The sequence below is a fragment of the Mytilus trossulus genome, chromosome 11, assembly GCF_036588685.1.
Source record: "Mytilus trossulus isolate FHL-02 chromosome 11, PNRI_Mtr1.1.1.hap1, whole genome shotgun sequence".
Lineage (NCBI taxonomy): Eukaryota > Metazoa > Mollusca > Bivalvia > Mytilida > Mytilidae > Mytilus > Mytilus trossulus.
Window position 1 is genome coordinate 10,380,240 of NC_086383.1, and position 24,115 is coordinate 10,404,354.

Genomic DNA, 24,115 nt, shown 5'->3' on the forward strand with positions numbered 1-24,115 from the left:
TTTTGATCAAAAGAGGCCGCATTAGAGAGAAATGTTTTCATCCCGGCGACTAACAAAAAAGAAATCTGACAACAATTAGAATAAAGGTTAGGCAATTTAATCAAAACATATTAATCAGACATAGAATGTACACTGTATAATCAATTATAATTAAGGTTAAGCAATGTAAAAAAAGAAAAAAAAACCTTGCCCCCCTCCCCCAAAAAAGGAAAAAAGAAAACCCCCAAAAACAATCTGAGAAAAATTACATAAAAACTGAAATTGCAATTAAACAACACTACAACTACATTACATAGAATGTATGAGAAGTTGTTTCTAATACTTTGTTTCTTAGACGGTGAGAGCCGTTGATCATGTGGTTTTATATACGCCAATTGAGAAACCAGTGCAATTAATTGAATAATCAGTAGTGAAGTTGAGGAAGAAAGCACTGTCTGTTGACCAAATATCATCTGGAAGATTGTATCCAGTCAAACTGTATAGCTCTGTTCCACCTTGTCTGTCATAAATCTAAAAGTGTATACATAGAATATATTTTTAATAACACCCAGTAGCAAAATACAAACTATTCAAGATCGATTCAATCACTGGAACTACGGTTTGCGAAAATGCTAAGCCGTAAAGTTTGCAAATAACGTAACCTGTAAATGACAAAGATCATGTTGTAGATAGGATTAAACCAGGTAAAAGATACACTAGTATTTCTTTAATGTGCGTAACCTGTTTCCAGGCTATTAAGCGTGTGCGACTATATATTAAAAACATTTTACTGATTTTTCAAAATCAATATTTTGGTGCACAAGATTTCACCAGGATAGTCAATAGTAGCAAACGAGTCTTAAAGTTTTATAACAGATAAAAAAAAAAAAAAAAATTTGAGGCGAAATAGTTTTTTTTTCTAACATTATGCTTTATGATTTTCGATTTTTGTGTTAAGACTTTAGTTTTGTAGAAATAGAAGTGTGACGACAGGAGAGTTTGTTATTGACGTTACCTATGAAACAAGCGATGATCAGATTAGCATGGGTCTTTCGATATAAACAAAAATGTTTCTCGTCTGCATCAAACCTCAGGACTGTCGTTTGTTGTGGACTTTATAGCTACGAAACATGCTCATATAATTCGGCTGTTGTCTGCTCTACGGTCGTATTGTCGTCTCTTTGACACATTCACAATTCAATTCTCAATTTTATCATGTATCATGATACTATTAAGATTTATTTATTCAGTTCGCAATGGTATTTCTTATTTCATATTACCTTAAGGAAATCGAAATTTCTCTCAAGACTAAATGCTGTAAATTTCAGAACCAGTTGGAAGTTGGAATCGACAGTGAAAGTCCAATTCTTAAAATCGTTGTCTGGATATTTTGCAGGGTAATTAGTTGAAGTTATAGTTTCCATGAAAGTTTCTGAAAATACAGATGGTTTAGTATAACTTCTTTTACTATTAATACGATAAAAGCATTATAGATTTTTCATTCGGTATGGTCACCTACACCTATTTCCTAGAGGAATATCCGGTTTGCTTTGGGGGACAAAATAATTATAAAAGAAGAGATTGTTTAATGAAGTGTAAAGTTAATAAACTAGCATACGCTGAACAAAAGAAATTTAAAAACATAAAGTCATAAACCAAAACATGCAAAAGGTCGATTTAAAAACTCAAACACACGAATAAGTAAAATAACAAAGATACTGAACTTCGATGAAAATTCAAAACGGAAAGTACCTATTCAAACGGAAAAATCAAAAGATTAAACACATCAAACGAATCTGTCATATACCGGACTGAAATTAATGAATAATAAATATCATATTCCTAATTTGGTACAGTCATTTTCCCATGTAAACGGTATATTGAACCTGGTTTTATAGCTAGCTCAACCTCTCACTTAACAGGAAACACATGGATCCGTTTTGTTGACATATACAATACACATGGTAGATATTGTGTTCATTGATCAACAATTTACTTTGACATGCAGACTGGTTGGATGACTTTAATGTGAATAATTACGCAACAATTTTTTTTCACTTACATTTGAATGATAGAGTTTCCGCACGAACTCGACATTTCTGTGCAGTTGCAAAGTCGTATGACTACATTCCGTTTAATTTATAATAAGATATTCATTCCAATCTTAAAATATTATGTTCAAGTACAAGTGTATCAGACAAGAAAACTACATCTATAGGGTAATCTAAGTTTTTTAGTCTAGTCTGTCTGCGGCAAATAATGCATAAATCTAAACAAATTGCAACAGAAATGGTTTCAACAGTTTTATAATACCAAAGCATGACACAATCAAATATTAAAAGTCTAGAAAAATCGTACGATCGCAAATCCCCATTTTGGGCTAAAATCAATAATTTTAACCAAAAATCGATGAAATTTGTGATTTTTTTTAAAATTAAAAATCGGAATTTTAGCACTATGTTAGCCAAACAAATGTCAAAAACGAATTAAGATGACTAAAATAACTACAAAGAACATTTCCGAAGTAAAATTTACAATCCAGAGTTAGAACTTATTGGTAGAATTGACCCTTTTAATGATAAAATCACCAAAAAATACAAAACAAAATCGATATATTTGAGATTTATAAATGGCTGTTTTCAAACGTTTTAAAAGTTGTGTCTAATATAAAAAAAGAAGATGTTGTATTATTGCCCATGAGACAACTCTCCACAAGAGACTACAATTACACAGAAATTATAAAAAAGAAAAAAAAACTATAGGTCACCGTACGGCCTTCAACACTGAGCAAAGCCCACACTGCATTGTCAGCTATAAAAGGCCCCGAAGTGACAGTGTAAAACAATTTAAACGAAAAAATAACGGCCCAATTTATGTAAAAAAAGCATTTTATCATTCACATACCGTCTATCTATGAAAAATTAATAGCACATTATTTAACAGATCTTATATATACACTGAATTGCATGCAATATTTCGATAGAATGTAAAAAACAGAAGTAGGCAAAAGTTTTAAAAAAAAACACATAAAGAAATTTTTACTACGAACTATTTGTTTGCTTTTTAATATGTTTTCAAATTATATTTATAACTCACCAGTGTTTATACAAAATGGTTTGTTCTGAATGGAAACAATACACTTTTTGTTTTTAGAGCAAGGATTCGGCCAGCATGGATCATTGATCTGAAAGTGTGAAACTTAAATTATTCCTTTTTACACATCAATTAATTACTAGTAATCAAACCTGTAAATATGACATGGCTGTGATAATGATATTGAAAATATTATGTGTTTGAAGTTAACATTTCAAAATACAAGTGATAGGTTTAGATAGCTATAAAACCAGGTCTACTATTTCCTACACGAGGAAATGCATGTACCAAGCAAGTTATATGACAGTTGTTACCCATCCGTTTGATGTGTTTGAGACTTTGTTTTTGCCATGAATTTGATTAGGGACGTTTTTCATTTTCCTCGGGGCTAAGATTTTTTGTAATTTAACTTTTTCGTTCGTTTAATTCATGATGAATTGCACAAAGGTTCCATTTGTTATTGAAATCCATGTAAGAAAAACATAAAAGTTCAGTGTTTGAAATTGTATTTCAATTCTTTTGACAAATTAATATGAATTTGTTTAAAGTCATATGAAACGAGTGACTGGTGAAAAATAATGTTTATCCAATTCTTGAACCAATGCAAATGTACATAACTTTTATAATGAAAACTTTCCATTGAGTTATAAAAAGTTTTAAATTTGAGGTTTTATCTGACTTTAATATGACTAAAATGTGATATATCAAAGGGTCAATGAAAAAATAATCTCAGTAAAAAAAATGAAAATAAGAACACTATATTTTGTGTGTTGTTTAATAAATTACTTGAACAGAAGTTCTTTAAATTGTATAATTACTTTTGTTGATATATGATAGTGTAGAAGGACTTAAAAGAATTTTAATAAAATAAATCAGATATTAATTATGTAACCTACCGGTTGCAAAGAAGACAAAGCAGTAATCCTGGTTCCATTTTTTACAGATATTTCGTCTGTTGTCGGATGTATTCGTAATAACTCACACGTCAGGTGATGACGATCAAAATTCACACCATTACACCCGTATAAAATTTTACACTTATTGGTACACATCGTTGGTCCAATGTGACTTATCACACTCATTACTTCTGGTTTCGTTGTTACGTTTGTTTCAATTTCCCCCATTGTACAAGTGCTGCATAATATCACTACGACGATACGAATGAAGACTCCACAATTCATAGATATTTTAGAAAGACAAAAGAAAAATGAACAGTCAACTGACATTTTCTTCGATCCTTTCTGTTTGAAGCATTACATACGTAGTAAAACAATCTCAATGATATACTGAATTTATATTAAAAATATAATAGTTAATTTCAATAAATTCAATTGAAAAATTTACATAAACTGAAAGTCACTTGAGAATAGCTGATCAATTTTTTACTTTTTAACTCGAATTGTAAATTGATTTTTTTTTAATTTAGAATTTCAAATTCACATTATAATCAGCTGGTAAATCTGATAACTGGTAAACATTGCATTTTATAATCAAATTTTGTACATAGTGCAAAACAAATATAATTAGCTTCTAAAAATAAAAAAGATTGATATATATATATAGACTGCTCAACAACCTTTAAGAAAATAAGTATGCACAGTGAACACAGTGACATAAATATGCATTAGAATGATTATTTCATAAACAAATGCCTAGCTAAAAACATTATAGAAACAAATAATATGTTCATTGAAAAAAAAAACCATGGTGTTCATCGGACTCCAATGAACAAACCTACAATTAGTAGACTGGCTGATGAACTTCTTCGTACGTTAATAAATAGATACATCCAATTATCTTTGAAACAGACGGCAAAGGAAACATCTTTAACATTTCTCAGTATATTTGTTTTCTTCTAGGCAACCTTATATTTCTGGCTACCTTTTTGGATAAATGGATTGATTGAGTCCTTACTGATAGTAAATTGTGTTCAAATTTTGGTACGTGTTTACTTTCCGAAATATAAATGATGATCTATCACTAAATAGTTCAAATTGGTATCTATGTTGAATGCATCCATCCCATCGAACTAGAGTTAAATGATACTGCAGATACAGTTAAGTCTGCCTCATATCTTGACCTACATCTATAAATTGACAATGATTTCAGCTTCCCAATTGTGAACTTTCCATTTCTATTTAGCAACGTTCCAGCATCGCCTGCATACGGAGTATGTGTCTCCCAATATCGGATATGTACCTTACATCGTAACTACATCCCCTTTCATTTCTTATAAATGTGACCTACCAAATTATACTATTAATCGGGTTTGTAATAACACGAGCAACACGACGAGTGTCACATGTTTAGCAGGACCTGTTTATCTTATTGGAGCACCTACGATCACCCTAGTGTTTGGTGGAAACACAAAGTAAATGCGAAAATAAATCACAAATATAATTTAAGGAGCTTTAATAACCTTGAAACACTCAAGAGTCTCATCCACTATTTTGTGTCTATAAAATGCATGTTAAAACACGACCAACACGACGTGTGTCACATGTTGAGCAGGATCTGCTTATTCTATCGGAGCACCTGCAATCATCCCCAGTGTTAGGTGGAAACCCAAAGTAAGTGCGAAAATAAATCACAAATATAATTTAAAGAGCTTTAATAAACTAGAAACACTCAAGAGTCTCTTCCACTATTCTGTGTCTATAAAATGCATGTTTAAAAGTAAATGAGCTTCTATAGCAGGGTGAATTAAAAAAGTGGGAAGTACTTATAAACCTAATATCACACGTTTTACTATATCAACACACGGAACGAATATACAACAACTCGCATATTTCTTACTATTGTAAGTATGGTTGTGTAGCTAGTTAAACCTCTTACATTTGTATGTTCCAAGCAATCGCCACTCTTAAACATTGTAGCCTAGAATACAATTCATGATATACAGTTTCTTACTACTATTTGCCTTCCCCCTTAATTAACAAATAAAGAATATTATCAAATAATACTTGAGGGCATCAACGTTATAAGGAATGGCTTGACCATATCCGCTATGTGACTTATTTGTTTAATATAAAGGATTAGATATCTGTAATTATTCAATAAGTCCTCATTCGCCAGTGGTAGTAGTAGTTTCCAACGTTTCAAGCAAGTTACTATGTAAACATGATCAACCTGCTGCATGCATTTTTTATTTAATTTAGTCCTGAACATGCATGCATCATTTGCCAAGGGAGTTAAGCGTACAACACATAAAAAAATCAGGATCAGTATTTTGTCGTATATTCCGGACATATGTTAGTAACGATAAAAACATAGAAGGTAATTATGTCACAAAATATTATCTTTTTTATCGTGTAAGGTTTCCTCAAAATGAAAATTCCAATTTTACCTGTCGAACTATATCGTATACATGTATATTAAATATATTTGATACCGTTAATTCGAATGTACAGCAGTATACTACTGTTGCCTTTATTTATCATAAATACAAGATCAACAAAATAGATTTGTGTCATCCAATATATTCCTGTCTACAATATTGGACAGTGTCCTTTGTTGGATATTTAAAAACATTTATATGCCAAGGTGAGTGAAACAGGCTCTTTAGGGCCTCTTGTTTTTTCTTCTCATCTTTGTTACGTATCATTTCTAATGTAAAAATATTTTTGTTTAATGATAGCAACTCATTTGGAATAAACTAATTCTGTATGATGATCTTTATATCAAGTATATCTACATTAATTTAACACAACTAATCTTCCGATATACAAAGATAAGCAATACATACAAAAATATGTACAAAAAATTATACGTCTGGTATACAGTGTGTTAAACTTTAACCTCTTGTTCAAATTATAATGACTTGTATGAGTTTTGAATGCCGATATAGTTTTTAATTTGTATATCTCGCTTGATGTTAAATTCTTTACGTTTATGACTTTTGCAATATGAAACTGATCTGAAGTATTCATAAGTAATTGTATTCATTCAATCTTGTTTGATCTAAATCACAACCGTGTATACAAATGTATATCTATTGTGTATTAAAAAAAACATAGTAAGTTATGGGAAATAATTAACTACAGTGTATTTGATATAAAGACGAAAGACATGGTAGTATTTCAAATATATATTTTCAAGATTAGTTTATTCTATTATTTGTTTAGCTGTTTCATATTGATTGAAAATATCAGAAAATGGATTATAATATTTATTTAGCCTTGTTACGTGATGCAGACATTTTATCTATTTTTTCTAAAACTACAAATTGTTTTAAACAAAAACAAGGAACTCAAATAAAAATATCAAAAGTACATGTTCATAAATATTCACAAACCAAAATGTTATCATCAAACGGATCGAATTAAACGTTAATGTCAATAACTTCAACGCCATTACAATATATTGTACACAAGGGATTCACCGTTTGCAAATGTACTTTTCACATATGCGTAATAGGTACGTCGCAAAAGCTCTTTGTTGACTTAAAAATATCGTATCAGAAACATTATGGATTTGAAATTTAAAGATAAAATAATACAAAAAATAAGTGTCGTTATGTGTAAATTGAGAAAGGAAATGGTGAATGTGTCAAAGCGACAACAACCCGACCATAGAGCTGACAACAACCGACGGCCACCAATGGGTCTTCAATGTAGAGACAAACTCACGCACCTGGATGCGTACTTCAGCTGGCCCCTTAACAAATATGCATACTAGTTCAATGATGATGGACGCCATACTTAACTCTGAATTATACACAGGAAGCTTAGATTACTGATACATTCTTTAATTGTTTTTACATTTGTGGTATTTTCAAGAATATAAGGTGACCCAATACTACTGAATGATTTTTCGATGTATTCAACGAAAGCAATTTCTTAAATGAAATATTAATCTATTTTATCTTCTAAAGTTTCCTTGAAAGGGACAAGGAAATTTCCAATATACAGCTATATCCCACATATCAAAACATGGCGGTAACGAATTTATAGCAAGAATCACTTAATCTATTATGTCTTTGTTATGATGTTAATATTTGTATTTTCTAATCATGTCGGGTTTTGTTTTTTATTTCTTTTCGGTTTAACTGTAGAAAAAAAGTATTGTGCATATTATACGACGGATACAATATTTTGGCCACGAGCATCACTGAAGAGACATGTATTGTCGAAATGCGCATCTGGTGCAAGCAAATTGGTACCGTTAATTGTATTGTAATACTAATCCGATCCTAAAAAAATATTTGATTTGACAATTTAATGGAAATTGTGCTTGTATCTTAAAATATCAAAAATACTTTTTTATCTATATTCATGAATTTACATAGTATCATCTATGTATCCGGTTTTAACCAAACTTGAGTTCTCTGTTATACATCATGTACATCCGATGTGTAAACGTTTAAAGTTTTATATCATATTTCATATTCAAAAAATGAATTCGAATATGTGTTCAATAACAGAGCTCACAACATTAAGATTAATCACTTAAGGTAGATTCATGGTATACCGCCATCTTGGATTGTACAATCACAGTACAAAATCGGTCTAATTATTTGCCTAAATCTGCAAATTTGGAGACACATTTGCAATTCAATGGTTAGCCAGTTTTTTCTATGTAAATACAACTTGTTAATTAATTGTATTTTTCAAAATATTTTAACATATATATATTTTTTTGGTTTAAAAATCATTTTTTTTCAAATGAGCCATTTAAGGGGAGATAAGTCTTTTAGTACAACATTTATACTGGGCTAATAAGGTTTTTTTTTACTTGTAGCAACAAAAAACAAGTTCGGTGACACCATGATTTCTTTTTATTTTCTTAAAACATATTATGAAACCTTACTTCTCACAAATTATTTCAAAATTCTATCTCATAGATTTTGTTTTATGCACATTAATGTGTTTTTTCATGAACAAACTTACCAAATTGTGGCAATTTTCCACGACTCATAGCTTGAAAAATAGCACGGTGACCCATACTTTTTATTAAATTTCTGAAAAGAGCATAGTAATATCTTCATTTTGGCAAATTATAAAAAAATTCTGTCTCAAAAAATGTATACTGGTGATCTTATTTGAAATTGTGTTTATCGAAATTAAGTATTTTTGTTTTCTTCAAGGCAACACTATACTATAAGCCACTTTTTGGATTCTCTGAATACATATGCTACAGATTGATCGATATCTTCCGCATGGTAAATATGGTCGAAACTTTTTTTTTCAATGTTTTGAACCAGTTGATTTTTCGTTCTCACGGGTACATTGTATCGGCTCGTTCGATAAATGACGTCCTCGTATTGTGTTTTGAAGTGGCATTATCAATGACGACATCCATCAGTTATCACTGACGGCCTAGCGCAACTTGAAAAGAATTGAATTTGAAAGTAGCTAGATATATATGATTGACGATAACTTCAGTGATTTCAAGAGAGTTATAGAATTAAGATTTCCGAATATTTTCCCACAATTTAAAATGAGAGCCTCGTCACTCTGTTCTGGTCACATGTCTTTTAATAGTTATGGAGACCACATTTCGGTCAAGAAACTCTTGGTTAACTTTGTATATGGATAATGCCCTCAATAAAAATGCAAATATTATAATTCCTTAATCACGTCAACAATTTTATCCGCTTAAAAATGAGTTGTGCATGTTTGTTTTCAGATGAACCCTAATCTATTATGTAGGATAGAATTTCATTACAAAATATTGTCCACTTCTGTGTAAAAGTGTCCCTTGTTGGATATGTTTTCAGAGTAGAATCATGTTTCATCACAAACTGGTATAGATTGTCTATGATATTTTCGGATATCTTATTACAGGTCTTATTAACTCAAAGATGGCATCCACTCTCGTTATGGCCTAGGTACAACACCTGTTTAAGTTTGTCCTTTATGAATAACAAGTTTTAATGGTTCTGTTTGTGACCAAGTATGTAAAACAAATTATTTAGCCTTTCTTCTAAATGATCTTCTTTCATTAGTATCACACTCTGGAGAGTATAAACCATCACAAAAAAAAGTCATATAGCTTTTTATATTTCAACTTCCAATGTTGTTTACATCTGTGTTGTTTTGATTTGAATTTTAATTATGATGTAACTAATTGATTAAAACATTTCATGTTTACAAAACTAAGGATTTTTTTATCCAAGGCATACTTAACCAAAGTCGTATTAGGCACAGCTTTTTGGAAATATGGATCCTCAATGCTCTTCATCTTTGTACTTGTTTGGTTTTATAATTATTTTGATATGAGCGTCACTGATGAGTTTTGTGTAGACGAAACGCGCGTCTGTCGTATTAAATTATAATTCTGGTACCTTTAAAAACTATTCAATGATTGCTAAATTATTTCCCTTGTATCTTGAATCGTTATGATTAACTTGTATGTCACCTGTTCATAATGTTTCAGACCCAATTTCTTTAAAAAAAAATATGATTTCATCCTTTCGATTTAGCGAATAATAAAATGTTAAGCATTTTTCATTTAGATAAACATACATCTTAAAACTCCGCTAAAATAAATGTTAAATGACCCAAGACGGTAAAAGGCTAGATCATCTGCAATTGTTTTTTGATTTATTTATTAAATCTACTCTCAGGGAAGTTATTTAATTATAAAGGCCAAAGTCATGTGATACAATTAATATGAACAAAGTACCAATTAGTTTGCCATATGGGGCGGGCAGAACTCCTTTTTAATGGATACCGTCATAATACAATGCCGTCATTTATTCATCCCCACATTTTGACAACAAAAGTATAACTTGAAAAACCGTTTCTGTCCTTCTTTTACATATTAGTTTGATCTGCTGAAAATCTTACAGAAAAATTGCACGAATTAAAAATCGTGTACTAGATAGCTGAGTTTTACATGAACAGCGTTGGTTTTGTTTTTAGAATTGTAACCGCAAAATAAAAAAAAAAATGTTATGGTTATATCATTTTGAAAAAAATTGTTAAGCTACCCAAACAGACATCTGGAGGCGTTAAAATGGTGATTATTGTTGTTTATACATGTATGTCATGTTTGTTTTTCATGGATGTTGAGTCATTATTCAACATTCAACTTTCAACATTCTAACTTTTATTTTTGTTAAACATTTATTTTAACAACACTCGTTTTAAACATTCAAATTGCAAAATATTTTTATTGAAAAAAAGTTTGAAAGTTGAACGTCGAATATTGAACCAACTTGAATTGACATCCTCATACTTTCAGGCAAAATGCGTTCATTTATTTTAGTGGCGTTTTGCACGTTTTGAGTCGGAAGTGGATGAACAAATTATAGCCGACTATAAGGTATTAGTTTTCCTTCTGCTGAAGGCCGTATGGTGACCTATAATTTTTAACTACTCTTTCGTTGCCCTAGGGGATAATAAGTTCAATAGCATTTAAATACCTTCATTTGTATAAGAATGAGTAATATGACTTTAATGTTGACCCAGCAGCAAATAAGTGTAAATGCATATGGCAGACATATAACTGTTTTAAGTCGTGAATGTTCACTAATTGTTTGCAATGTGTTTCAGCTTGTTAATATAATTTAAGTCTAAGTATATTGTAGTAGCGGACAGAAACGTGCCGAAGATTAATTGGTATTTTACTTCATGAGGTTTCTGTCAAACGCAATGAGTACATGAAATTATTCTCTCTCTTTTCATTTATGATTTATGATGAACAATAGATAACACGTTTGGATGTTTTGGAAACATACTGCTTGACAATATCGTATCGTTTAACAGTGCCCCTCTTCTTGCCGACTTGTTTCTTTATTATTATGAGGCTGACTTCATTCGGGGACTTTTAAGGAAGAACATAAGAAGTTAGCAATATCCTTTAACTCTACTTTCCGCTATATAGATAATGTTCTTTCAATTAACAATTCAAAATTTGGTGACTATGTGGAACGCATCTATCCCATCGAACTAGAGATAAAGGATAATATAGATACAGTTAAGTCGGCTTCATATCTTGACTTACATCTAGAAATTGACAATGAGGGTCGGTTGAAAACAAAACTTTACGACAAAAGAGATGATTTCAGTTTTCCAGTTGTGAACTTTCCATTTCTAAGTAGCAACATTCCAGCAGCACCTGCATACGGGGGTATATATCTTCCTATTGATATATTCCCGTGCTTGCATTTCCTATCATGCTTTTCTTGATAGAGGGTTGCTGCTCACAAGGAAGCTATTAAACCAAGAGTTCTCAATGTTGAAGTTGAAATCATCCCTTCGTAAATTTTACGGACGCCATCACGAGTTGGTTTACCGTCAAGGAATAACCGTTTCACAAATGAAATCGGATATGTTCCTTACGTCGTAACTACAATCCCATTCCCTTTCTTGAATTTGACCTACCGAATTAGACTATTTACCGTATTTGTACTCACATAAGCAACACGACGGGTGCCACATGTGGAGCAGGATCTGCTTACCCTTCAGGAGCACCTGAGATCATCCCTAGTTTTTGGTTGGGTTCGTGTTTTTTATTCTTTAGTTTTCTATGTTGTGTCATGTGTACTATTGTTTTTCTGTTTGTCGTTTTCATTTTTAGCCATGGCGTTGTCAGTTTGTTTTAAATTTATGAGTTTGACTGTCCCTTTGGTATCTTTCGTCCCTCTTTTATTTGAATTAAAGAGTAAATTATGTGCACGCATATCACGCCAAAATGAAATGACAATAATTGCAATTCTTTAACAGAATTTATCGAAATTTTAGTTGTTAACGGGAACGAATGAACACAATCATTTGTTGTTTTCTTCAGTTACGATAGCCAATTATAAAAAAGTCGTTTACCGACGATTTCACCAATCCGTCAAGTAAAAAGAATAAGCATAAAATTGCAGCCATAACTTTAAAGAAATTACAAATCCAGCTATGGTGGAGTGAAACGAAGACGCACAATAAACAAATCTACGAGCAAGACTATCTGAAAAAGTATGAACAAACGCAAATACTGGAATAATTTTTGCGCAAACAGTTTGTTCTCACAATACCGAATAATTTTATAGAAGAAAGCCCTGGTATGGTGATAGTGCTATGCATTTTCACCCGTCGTTCACATCATCTTTGATGTGTGAATTTAAATGAGAAATTCCTTGCCAATTGCACTGATCAGACGACTTGTATTGTATTAGTCATTGTTTCTAAACATTGATGGCGCTCTAATCATGTTTCTGTTAAGTTCAGACACAGTCACATCGCATCAATCAACCAGCTTGTATTCATTACTTTCCATTTTTGTTCAACATTACTTTGTTCAAGCAGTATGTTTCCAAAACATCCAAACGTGGTTACTCTTTTTTGTAAAAAAAGTTTATAAATATAGACACTGACAAGCGTACCGTATAAAGTAAAAGAAATTTGCTGCTTAGATATTGGAGGTTATCAAAACATCAAGGGTGTCATTAACTTTTGTATATATTCATCAAGGATAAACTTCACTCTTTTTGTGAATTAAATACCATTTATTATGATATACTTAGAATTATAATCTTAATGTGTCTATTTACAACTCAAAACAACAAATAGTGTACGTATCATGTATGTCTGAGGGTTATATGCAACCACATGGTTTACATAACAACGCATAGTTTAATTTTGGTACGTTTTAACTCGTCTTCTAGTTTCATTGAATTACGCATCATTTGTTTGAGATGTTTATCTTTCTTTTCTAGCTGTTTTTCCATTCCCTCTTTCTGTTTACGGAGTAACCTTTCTTTATCTGTGAAAGATTTTCTCATTTGCCCATCTGATAAATGCGCACCACTTTCAAACCAGGTTTTGAGCTCTTGAATTTCCTGCTGGTTTTTCTGTATTTTTATAAAATGAGGTTCTATTAATTTGGTCTGATCAAGCCGAGCTATTGCTGCTGCAGCTTCAAGCTGTTTTTTGAAGTCGTCTGCCCTCATTGCCAATAGCTGTTCCTTTTTGGTTTCTATTTCTTTATACTGATTTTCTGACTCTTCCTTTTTTCTTTGTAGTTTTGACATGCGCACATAGCATTCTTTATTTTCTAGTTCAAGTTTGCTAAACTTTTCGTTATTTATCCTATGTACACTACTGACTTTCTGAAGTGCGTCCCGCTTACTGTTCAATTGTCTCTTTCTATCTTTAATATGGTCAATTTCATCATCTAAATGCTTATTTTGACTTCTAATTTCTTTTATTTTTAAATCGTAATCAGTATATATTTGAAAGATCTTGTCCTTATTGCTGGCAGTTTGATCATTAAAGACCTTCTTAATCGACATGTACAGACTTTCGTTTGCATCTCTGTACAATGAGTTTGTAAAATATTCATTCTTGTTTTTCGAAACAATTTCGTTAATCTTCTCAAATAAGTTTGCAGATACTTGAAACTGTTCTTCCTGAGAACGAGGAGTCTTTAGAGCAAAATATCTACCACTGCAATTTTTGATATAGCCAGAGAGTACTGGACCCCCGTCTTTTATGAATTTGTCGATCGTACTACCTTCCAAATTTTCAATCCCGGTGAACACTATCATACAAAATCGGCCCATGTCCTTTCCCAATATGTCAAAGAGTTGATCTAGTGTTGAAATTTCTTCCGTTGTTAATCTTCCAACTTGCAGTAAGATAAGGAAAATGTGAGGCCCAGGAACGGACATAGAAACGCATCGAATGATTTCTTGTTGGATTTCTTCAGACGACAGTTCTGTGTCGAACAGTCCTGGAGTATCAACAACAACTATTCTCTTTCCATGCATATCTGATTCAGCACTGCAGCACTTCTTTGTTACAGAAACGGGACTTATCGCTGGAGAAAATTTTTCCTTACCAAGCAATATATTGCCAGTAATACTTTTCCCCGCATCTGTCTTTCCAATCAAAACTATTCGTGTTTCATTTTTGAAGCCTAGAACATAAATATGTAATGTTATTAATTCATGAGTCAAGCTAAAATAAGAGTTGCACAATTAAAGATTTAATGAGATGATAATTCTCTATAAAGTACCAAGTACAGACTATTCAGAGTATCTTACTATCCGCAGATGCTTAAGACTTTAATGATCTCTAAATAAAGCCTCTTGCTTTATTCTAAACTATCTGGTAGCAGATATATTATGTATATTTAGATAAAAATATTTAACAATACATTAAATACGTAAATATTCCAAAATGGTTAGAACGGAATAAGTTAGAGCGAGACGGAGAGAGATATACGGATTGACTTTTCCCCGCATCTGTCTTTCCAATCAAAACTATTCGTGTTTCATTTTTGAAGCCTAGAACATAAATATGTAATGTTATTAATTCATGAGTCAAGCTAAAATAAGAGTTGCACAATTAAAGATTTAATGAGATGATAATTCTCTATAAAGTACCAAGTACAGACTATTCAGAGTATCTTACTATCCGCAGATGCTTAAGACTTTAATGATCTCTAAATAAAGCCTCTTGCTTTATTCTAAACTATCTGGTAGCAGATATGTTATGTATATTCAGATAAAAATATTTAACAATACATTAAATACGTAAATATTCCAAAATGGTTAGAACGGAATAATTTAGAGCGGGACGGAGAGAGATATACGGATTGATATATAAAAGGAAAACCTTGTTTCCGAACTCCTAAGTATACATGCATTTCTGTATTTATATGCATATGTTATGTAAATGATTATTTAAATAAAATATATTTTAAGTAAATTAAAGCGTCAATATTTAATCGATTTTGACAATATCGAGAAGGAAGAGACAAAAAAGGGTTGTTAACAAAATACTGAGGCGCATATTTTATGCAAGCAGCACCTGAAAGGTCAATCCACCATAGGGTAAAGAACATATTTGGTAAACGTACACATGTTAATGATCAAGGAACTCTACTTGTATAAAAAAAAATAAAAACGCAAAACCAGGTCTTAGTGAATGGAGACTGCAACAAATAATATCATAATGAAACTGTCAAAAGGGTAACAACGTACATGTATCTTTGCATTTAAAGTGCCCAAATTACCATTGATGTAGTGCGTTCTAGTTTGGATTGACATTCAATTGTTGCGTTTGATTTTAATTGTAGCAATCAACATGAATAAAGTGTCATTTGCATGCATATATTATTGAAATAATTAATTTTTAGACTAAAATTATATTTAAATTTTTACAATATAGAAAAAAAATCATGTTTAATTAATATACCAAATTTAAAAATGCCAGTTTGAATGATCGTGATTATAATCATGCCGTATCTTTCGCAATATTAAAAACTACATTTGTTATAATAAACTGACAGACTTTAGGAACTCAACACTCCATTTGTTTTTAGTTTATTATTCTTAAATACGCATTACGCATGAAATAATAACTTGAATACAGCTATAAGGTTGATCTATTTCTTCATCGTCAATGGAAAGTTTGAAATTATAAAGTTGAATAGATAACGACATTTGTATCCATCTAATGAGTTAAGCCTTTTTCAACTGATATCTATAGTTCGTTTTTATGTTGAAATGTAACTATACTTTCCCAGGTTAGGGGAGTGGTTGAGATCCCGCTAACATGTTTAACACCGCTACGTTATTTATGAATGTGGATGTCCCAAGGCGGGAGCCTGTCATATAGTGGTTGGCGTTTGTTGATGTCTCATATATTTGTTTTTGAACACTATTTAAGCCGTTAGTATTTCTCGTTTGAATTGTTTTACATTTGTCCTTTTGTGGCATTTTATAGATGACTATGTGGTATGGGCTTTGCTCACTGTTAAGGATGTTATGTGTGTGTCATCGGAAATCATACCACATCTTCGTTTGTATATTAACGTGTATCATGTTTTGTTCTTCATTGTTGGTCGTAGCAATCGTCAGAAGGCAAAGACGGCTTTTAAAAATTTTCATTTCATTTTTGCAAATTTTTACCCATTTCAGTCTGTTCTTGCAATACTATAAAACACTGAAACCGCAAAATCAATACTTATGTGAGATTTCAACATGCGAGAAACATTGCTGATATAAATCCGTCTGTCATAGCATCCAACACCTTGATAAAAAAAACCTGACCCTTCATCCATTGATTATGTTTATTGGTGGTCACTCACGACGAGTCACGAATCAGGACAACCTGCTTTCAAGTTTTATAATCTTAAAAGTATTTTTAAAGAGCGAAAATGTGCTCACAATAACGTCACTAAATTCTATCTGTAAGTTTTAAATTTCACTTTACAGCCGTGACAAAAAAAGAAAATCATCAAACTTGAATTGTGAATATCGGTGTCATTTGAAAGATCAGCCATGGTGTTGTCAGTTTATATTCGATTAATGAGTTTCACTGTCCCTCTAATATCTGGTATCAAATGAGGTTAAAAAAAAGGTTAAAAAAAGAAGGACGAAAGATACCAGAGGGACAGTTACACTCATAAATAAAAAAAATGACAACGCCATGGCTGATGTTTTAATGACACCGACATTAACAATCCAAGTTCACCGTAAGGCTGTCACAACATACTGATGTAATTGTTTGACAACGGGAATTTAGAAGCATAACTATGACGAACGTTTACATTACTTTACACTTTCCCTTACCGGGTTCCCTTCTTTGTTTTGTATTTCTCCTGGAATGCTCACGCAGTTTTTGAACCAATTATTGTAGGAAGAATAAAAGTAAGATGATATGTTTTAATTCATTAATTTTATGGAAGATTAACTTTTTATGTGAAGAATAACTATTATTTGGAGTAATACATTTGAAAGTCTCTGAGACATTTTATATTTCATTTTATAGAATTTATATACTAACTGAAAATTATGTTGTCAATAAATGCAAAATTTGGAAGCGACCCTAGCAACTGCTTGTCAAGAATATTTCCAGTGCATAAACATGCTGAAATTGTTGAAATATATTTTTATGATGAGTTTAATTATAGGACATGCAGGTGAAAGTCATATGGACGCTCTCAAATATTTATAGTTATTTGAAGTAAACTTTAGAAAAAAATAAGGGTCAAGGTCATTAGTCCACATGGTCAGTGCATAAGACTATAAAAGATTTGCCTGATAATGTCTTTTAACAATCGGTAAATGAGGGTTATATCTCTTACATAATGATTAAAGCAATATCGTCGTCAAGTATTAAAATTGCACCTATAGTTTTTCATCATTTGAATTTTTTTAATCAATAACTAATTGAGAACAATAGAGAAATCAATGAAATGTCAAAACTTAAAATATAACATTAACCTTTGATTTTGACCTATATTTTTAAGTTATGGTTCAATGATCTCAAATTAAGTTTTTGAAAATCCGGTGCATAGCAGTAAGTAAAATATTTAAGGAACGGTTACTTGAATAAACTCTTTGAAAGTTGCACGTTGTAAAGGACAGTTAACAAAAAAACATTAGTCGCTTTCTGATATAGGTTATAAAATAACCATAAAATAAGCAATACCAAGGTTTTTAAGAATAGGGGATATAACTGGTTGCAAGTCTGTTCACCATATTTCTGTTCTTGATCAGTAAGCTTCAAACCATGTAATTTCAAAAATATCAATCAACATATATAAGAATAGATTAACAGAATATTTGATACCCTTGATGTGTAAGATTGTTAAATATAAGATAAATTACTATTATCAAGTTGTGATATTAAGGACTCAGAAGATTGTGGAAGTCCAGTTAATCGTATTGATGGAAGTTTAAGCTCTGAACTTGTGTCGGATATTATGTCACTTTTTTCAGCTGACATTATAGTATTGGTATCGTCCCCGGTATCTACAACAAAGAAAATATCTTAATCTTAAACTATAGTCACGACATTTCTAATTGCTTTTGACAGTTTTTTTTAAATTAGAAAAAAGGTAAATAATTCATAGTCGGTCTTCGATTTTCTATGTTGTATTCTGTATATATTATTTGTTTTTATTGTCATTTGGTCTTAATTTTTTGTGTTGTCATTTTATGATTGACTGAATGTCCCTTATAGATATATCGCGTCTCTTTAAAGACAGATTATCCCTGAACTTGGGATCAATCATACAACTATTGATAAAATTGTGCTCGAGCTGTTTGATGACAAAATCGAAACATTAACAACAGTGGTCTACAAAAAGCAATAATAAAAGTAGAAGTCGTATAAACATAGAGATAACAGAAACTATATAACACAAAAAGCAAAATACAGTGTTTTGATTGTCAAGTTATCATTTTTACATACATAATGTGGCGGAGTTTAAAATGTTTTCGTGATCTCACCACTCCCAAACACAGGATAGTGATGTAAGAGTACAACATAATAACAATCAATAAAAATCTGTTGAAAAAAGTTTCACCCATCAGTTAGATTGAACTACATCTCACAAAACCACAGAGTAAACGTGTCCGGGTATCTGCATCTCTAAACAACAAAAATCACCAACTTCTGATCTCAGAGTAAACCCAGTAACTGACAGCAAGTTCAAAGCCATTAACAAATAATAAAAAATCATGCATTTTAGGTGGTACATAACACTACAGGGAGATAACTCTGTAAAATCGGCAAAAAGTTTTAATTACGTTATATTGTTACGGGAATGTTAAGCTTCCTAATGATCAAAATCAGTGTTTGTCAAATTGCAATATAACGAGTGTAATATTTCTTACAAAATGGTTGGTTCAAATTTTTTGAATTTTTTATATTTTTGTCAAAGGGTCAAAGTAAATATTTTGTCAAAATTTTATGAAAATTAAACGAGCCAAATTAATTTTAGTGAAAGTGTTGGGTACCACATTAAGACTAAATTATCAATCAGAGCATATTCAATATTTAATGGGTTAAGTGTATAATCGCCATAAACAGTCGTCAGAGGAAATCATGACCCCGTGCAAAGCAAATGTGTATAGGCATTAAACAATAATATTAAGTTAGTTTTGAATTTACTGATAACAAAGTTAATAGTGATACCTACAAAACAATATCCAATGACTTATTACAGTTTTGAGTTGGTAACCTCTTAGGAAACGTTTATTTAAAGGATCGATAGGTTTGCCAGGATTGATCTAAATTTCCGAGCACGGAAAACAACATTTCGGTAAAAAATGAGGTTGTGCTATCCCGTTAGAAATAATATTTTTGCAGTTATAACCAAACTTAAAATCAAATCAAATATAAATGGAAAAATATAGTAATTTTTTAGGATTTTTTTTATAATTTTACATTTTTAATTGGTTGTATTGCCGCTGTTAAACTTAAAGTTGTAACTGCAGAAAAATAATGAACTCTTCACACCTTTTCCTACTTCGTCATAAACAGGTTCTTGATCATGTTCACTTTTGGATCTGTTACCTGATAAAATAAAATAAATGTGGTTTGATATACTATGACCAATAATTTCATGTTAAACACTCCTTACACAAGTTAAAAGTAGGTCGAAATACAAAGGTATACGCTTTGATGAACGCTACAACTCGAGGAAATTTTTATGCAGCGTAAAATTTCCATCTAGCTCAAACGTGTGTCTAGCGTATACCAGTACGCTACACACACTTAAAACATACGCTACACGCGAGTTAACGTTCTACATATACGTTTGAGACACGTTTAGGGCACGTTCTATACGCTTCAAGAAAGTTCCACCTCAACTTAAACGTATGCTGGTGTGTTTGTAGCAAACATTCCATAATAAAACGTCTAAGATACGACCGGGGCGCGTCTCAAACACGTTCAAGAAAGTTGTTTCCTTCGTAGCGTGCATTGCATCTACGTTGGACAAACCCCTTGCAAACGCGAACATATGTTTCTTAAACGCCCAACAAACGCTCAGTTACGCTTCTCGTACACGCAATACACGCGCTAAGTTCGTTGTGCACACGTTACAGATATACCTATAAAAACAATATTCAATGACCAAATTACAGTTTTGAATTGGTAAATGCTTAGGAAAAGTTTTTTTAAAGGATCGATAAGTTTGTCAGGATCGATCTAAATTTCCAAGCAGGGAAAACAACATTTCGGTTAAAAATGAGGATGTGCTATCCCGTTAGAAATAATATTTTTGCAGGTTTAACCAAACTTAAAATCATTTCAAATATAAATGGAAAAATATATTATTTTTCTTGGATTTTTTTTTATAGTTTTACATTTTTAATTGGTTTTATTGCCGCTGTTAAACTTAAAGTTGTAACTGTAGAAAAATAATGAACTCTTCACACCTTTTCCTACTTCGTCATAAACAGGTTCTTGATCATGTTCACTTTTGAATCTGTTACCTGATAAAATAAAATAAATGTGGTTTGATATACCATAACCAACAATTTCATTTTATTATTAAATATGCTCCATATGGTTTAATATACATGAGAACAGAAAATTTAAATCCAGTAGAGTCATGTTGCTTGACAATTTTGATCATGTTGACTTATATGTAGATCTCACTTAGCTGAACATTATTGCTATTTACAGTTCATCTCTATCTACATTAATATTCGAGATAATAAACAAAATTAAAAAAAACATCTTAAAATTAACAATGCAGGGGCTGCAACCTTACAGCGGGTTGTCCAATTCATCTGAAAATTTTAGGCAGATAGATCTTGACTTAATTAACAATTTTAACCCCATGTCAAATTTGCTCTAAATGCTTTGGTTTCAGAGATATAAGACAAGTTATACATTTTATCATATGTTCTATTTTTAGCCATGGCGGTCATGTTGGTTGGTTGGCCAAGTCATCGGACACAATTCTTAAACTACACACCCAAATGATGATTGTGGCCAAGTTTGGATATGCCGGCGTTATACATTGGCGTTTAAACCGGCGTGTACCAAACTCAAAGAGAAAAAATGACAAAGTCGGTATTCGTTAATTGCACGCCAGATGATTGCTAATCAATCGATAAACACTCCTTGCACAAGTTTAAAGTAGGTCGAAATACAAAGGTATCGCTTGGTGAACGCTACAACTCGAGGAAATTTTTATGCAGCGTAAAATTTCCATCCAGCTCAAACGTGTGTCTAGCGTACACCAGTACGCTACAAACACTTAAAACATACGCTACACGCGAGTTTAACGTTCTACAGATACGCTTGAGACACGTTTAGGGCACGTTCTATATGCTTCAAGAAAGTTCCACCTCAACTAAAACGTATGCTATTGTATTTGTAGCAAACATTCCACAATAGAACGTCTAAGATACGACCGGAGCACGTCTCAAACACGTTCAAGAAAGTTGTTTCCTTCGTAGCGTGCATTCCATCTACGTTTGACAAACCCCTTGCAAACGCGAACATATGTTTCTTAAACGCCCAACAAACGCTCAGTTACGCTACTCGTACACCCAATACACGCGCTAAGCTCGTTGAGTACACGTTACAGATATGCTGAATGCATCAAAAAATTACTAGCGTATTGGCGTCGTACATGACTTTTTAATACGCCCGGCGTACGTCTGAGCTATAAGCTGCTGTGTGACGCCGGTAGCAAACATGACCCAGTAGTTTCAGAGGAGAATATTGTTGAAGGTTAACGACGACAGACGCCAAGTGATGAGAAAAACTTGCTTGGCCCTGTTGCCCAGATGAGCTAAAAATGATCCACATATAATGCCTGTACCAAGTCAGACATATGATATTCGCTAGATGGGTTTAATCTCCGTTTTGAATTTTCCTAGGAGTTACTTTTTTTTGTTTTTTGAAAATATTGCTTATTCCTTTCACTTTGAATAACAGATCACTTTGAGTGCAAATGGACACACCACTTACTTTATAAGGCTAACACATTCATTATCGTAATACGTCAAAACCAGTTGCATACGAAAAAAGGGTAGAAAAATGTTCCCTTTAATTTGAAAGTTGTACCTAAGCTCGTTCACGAGAAAGAATGGGATGAACATTTGATATGTTAACTCCTATTGAGTGTTATTTTCTTAAATGCAATAACGGGTAAAATTTTGTCCGTCATTGCATTTAAGAAAACACCTGAACAAGAAAAGACATGAATTATATCCGGATTTAAGAAAATTTGTGTACTAACATAATTAACTTTAATTTTAGATGTTTTATACTAATGTTAACGAGGCCGGGATAAGGTACACCTGTCGAGTATTTATTTGAACGATAGAAGATAAATTCTGCACAATTTTTTGAAAAGGACAAATTATACAAAGACTAATATGTTAAATGTATGGTGGTTCTACACCTTAAATACTTAATGTAATCATATTGGTTTAAAATATCAATATATTCAGTACCTTCGTGTGTTCTTTTATCATCTTCGTCGTCGCTATACATATAAATAGGGGTAATATAACCTGCAAATATAAAGGAAAAGTATGTGTGCATATCTGTTTGTCTATCTGTATGTCTGTCAGTCTGTCTGTGTGTCGGAACTTAATTGTGTATATTCTAAGCAGCAGGTCTTTTTCTTGAACCATTATGTCTTACATTTCAACATTTGTATTGTTAAATTTTTAACAAAAATAACATGAGTTAGAATGTGGTAAATCTAAAATAAAATTAGATAAATAAAAATAGAACTACTTAAAGAAGCAATTTCTTTGACATATCGTATTACTCAAGGTCAATATCTTATATTAACACCAATGTGAATTCATCGCCAATTAATTTTTACTTTTAAAATTGTATGAGCGATTCAAATTGGTATTATGCTTTTCTATTAACTTCATGCCGCAATGAGATCGTTACTTAAACTTAAGAAGATGTGGTATGATTGCAAATGAGACGACTCTCCATCCAATTCATATTATTTTAAAGTAAGTCGATATAGGTCAAAATATGGTCTTCAACTCGAATTCTTAACTCACACCGAACAGCAAGCTATAAATAGCCCTGACATGACTTGTTTAAACAAAATCAAACTGGAATACTAATGATCTAATCTATATAAAAACAAGAAAGTAGAAACACGTATTAAACACATCAACAAACATCAACTAGTAAACACCAAATTCCTGACGTAGGACAGGTGTAAACAAATACAGCATGTGTATACGTTGTGATAGGAAGCATCAGTCACCCGTACCGTAAAATAATGCTTACATTGGACCTTTTGAGACATTGACTTTCAAATTTAGATTCATGTAGAAGCAAAACAGAGGCGAAAGATAAATTAGGGACAATCAAAC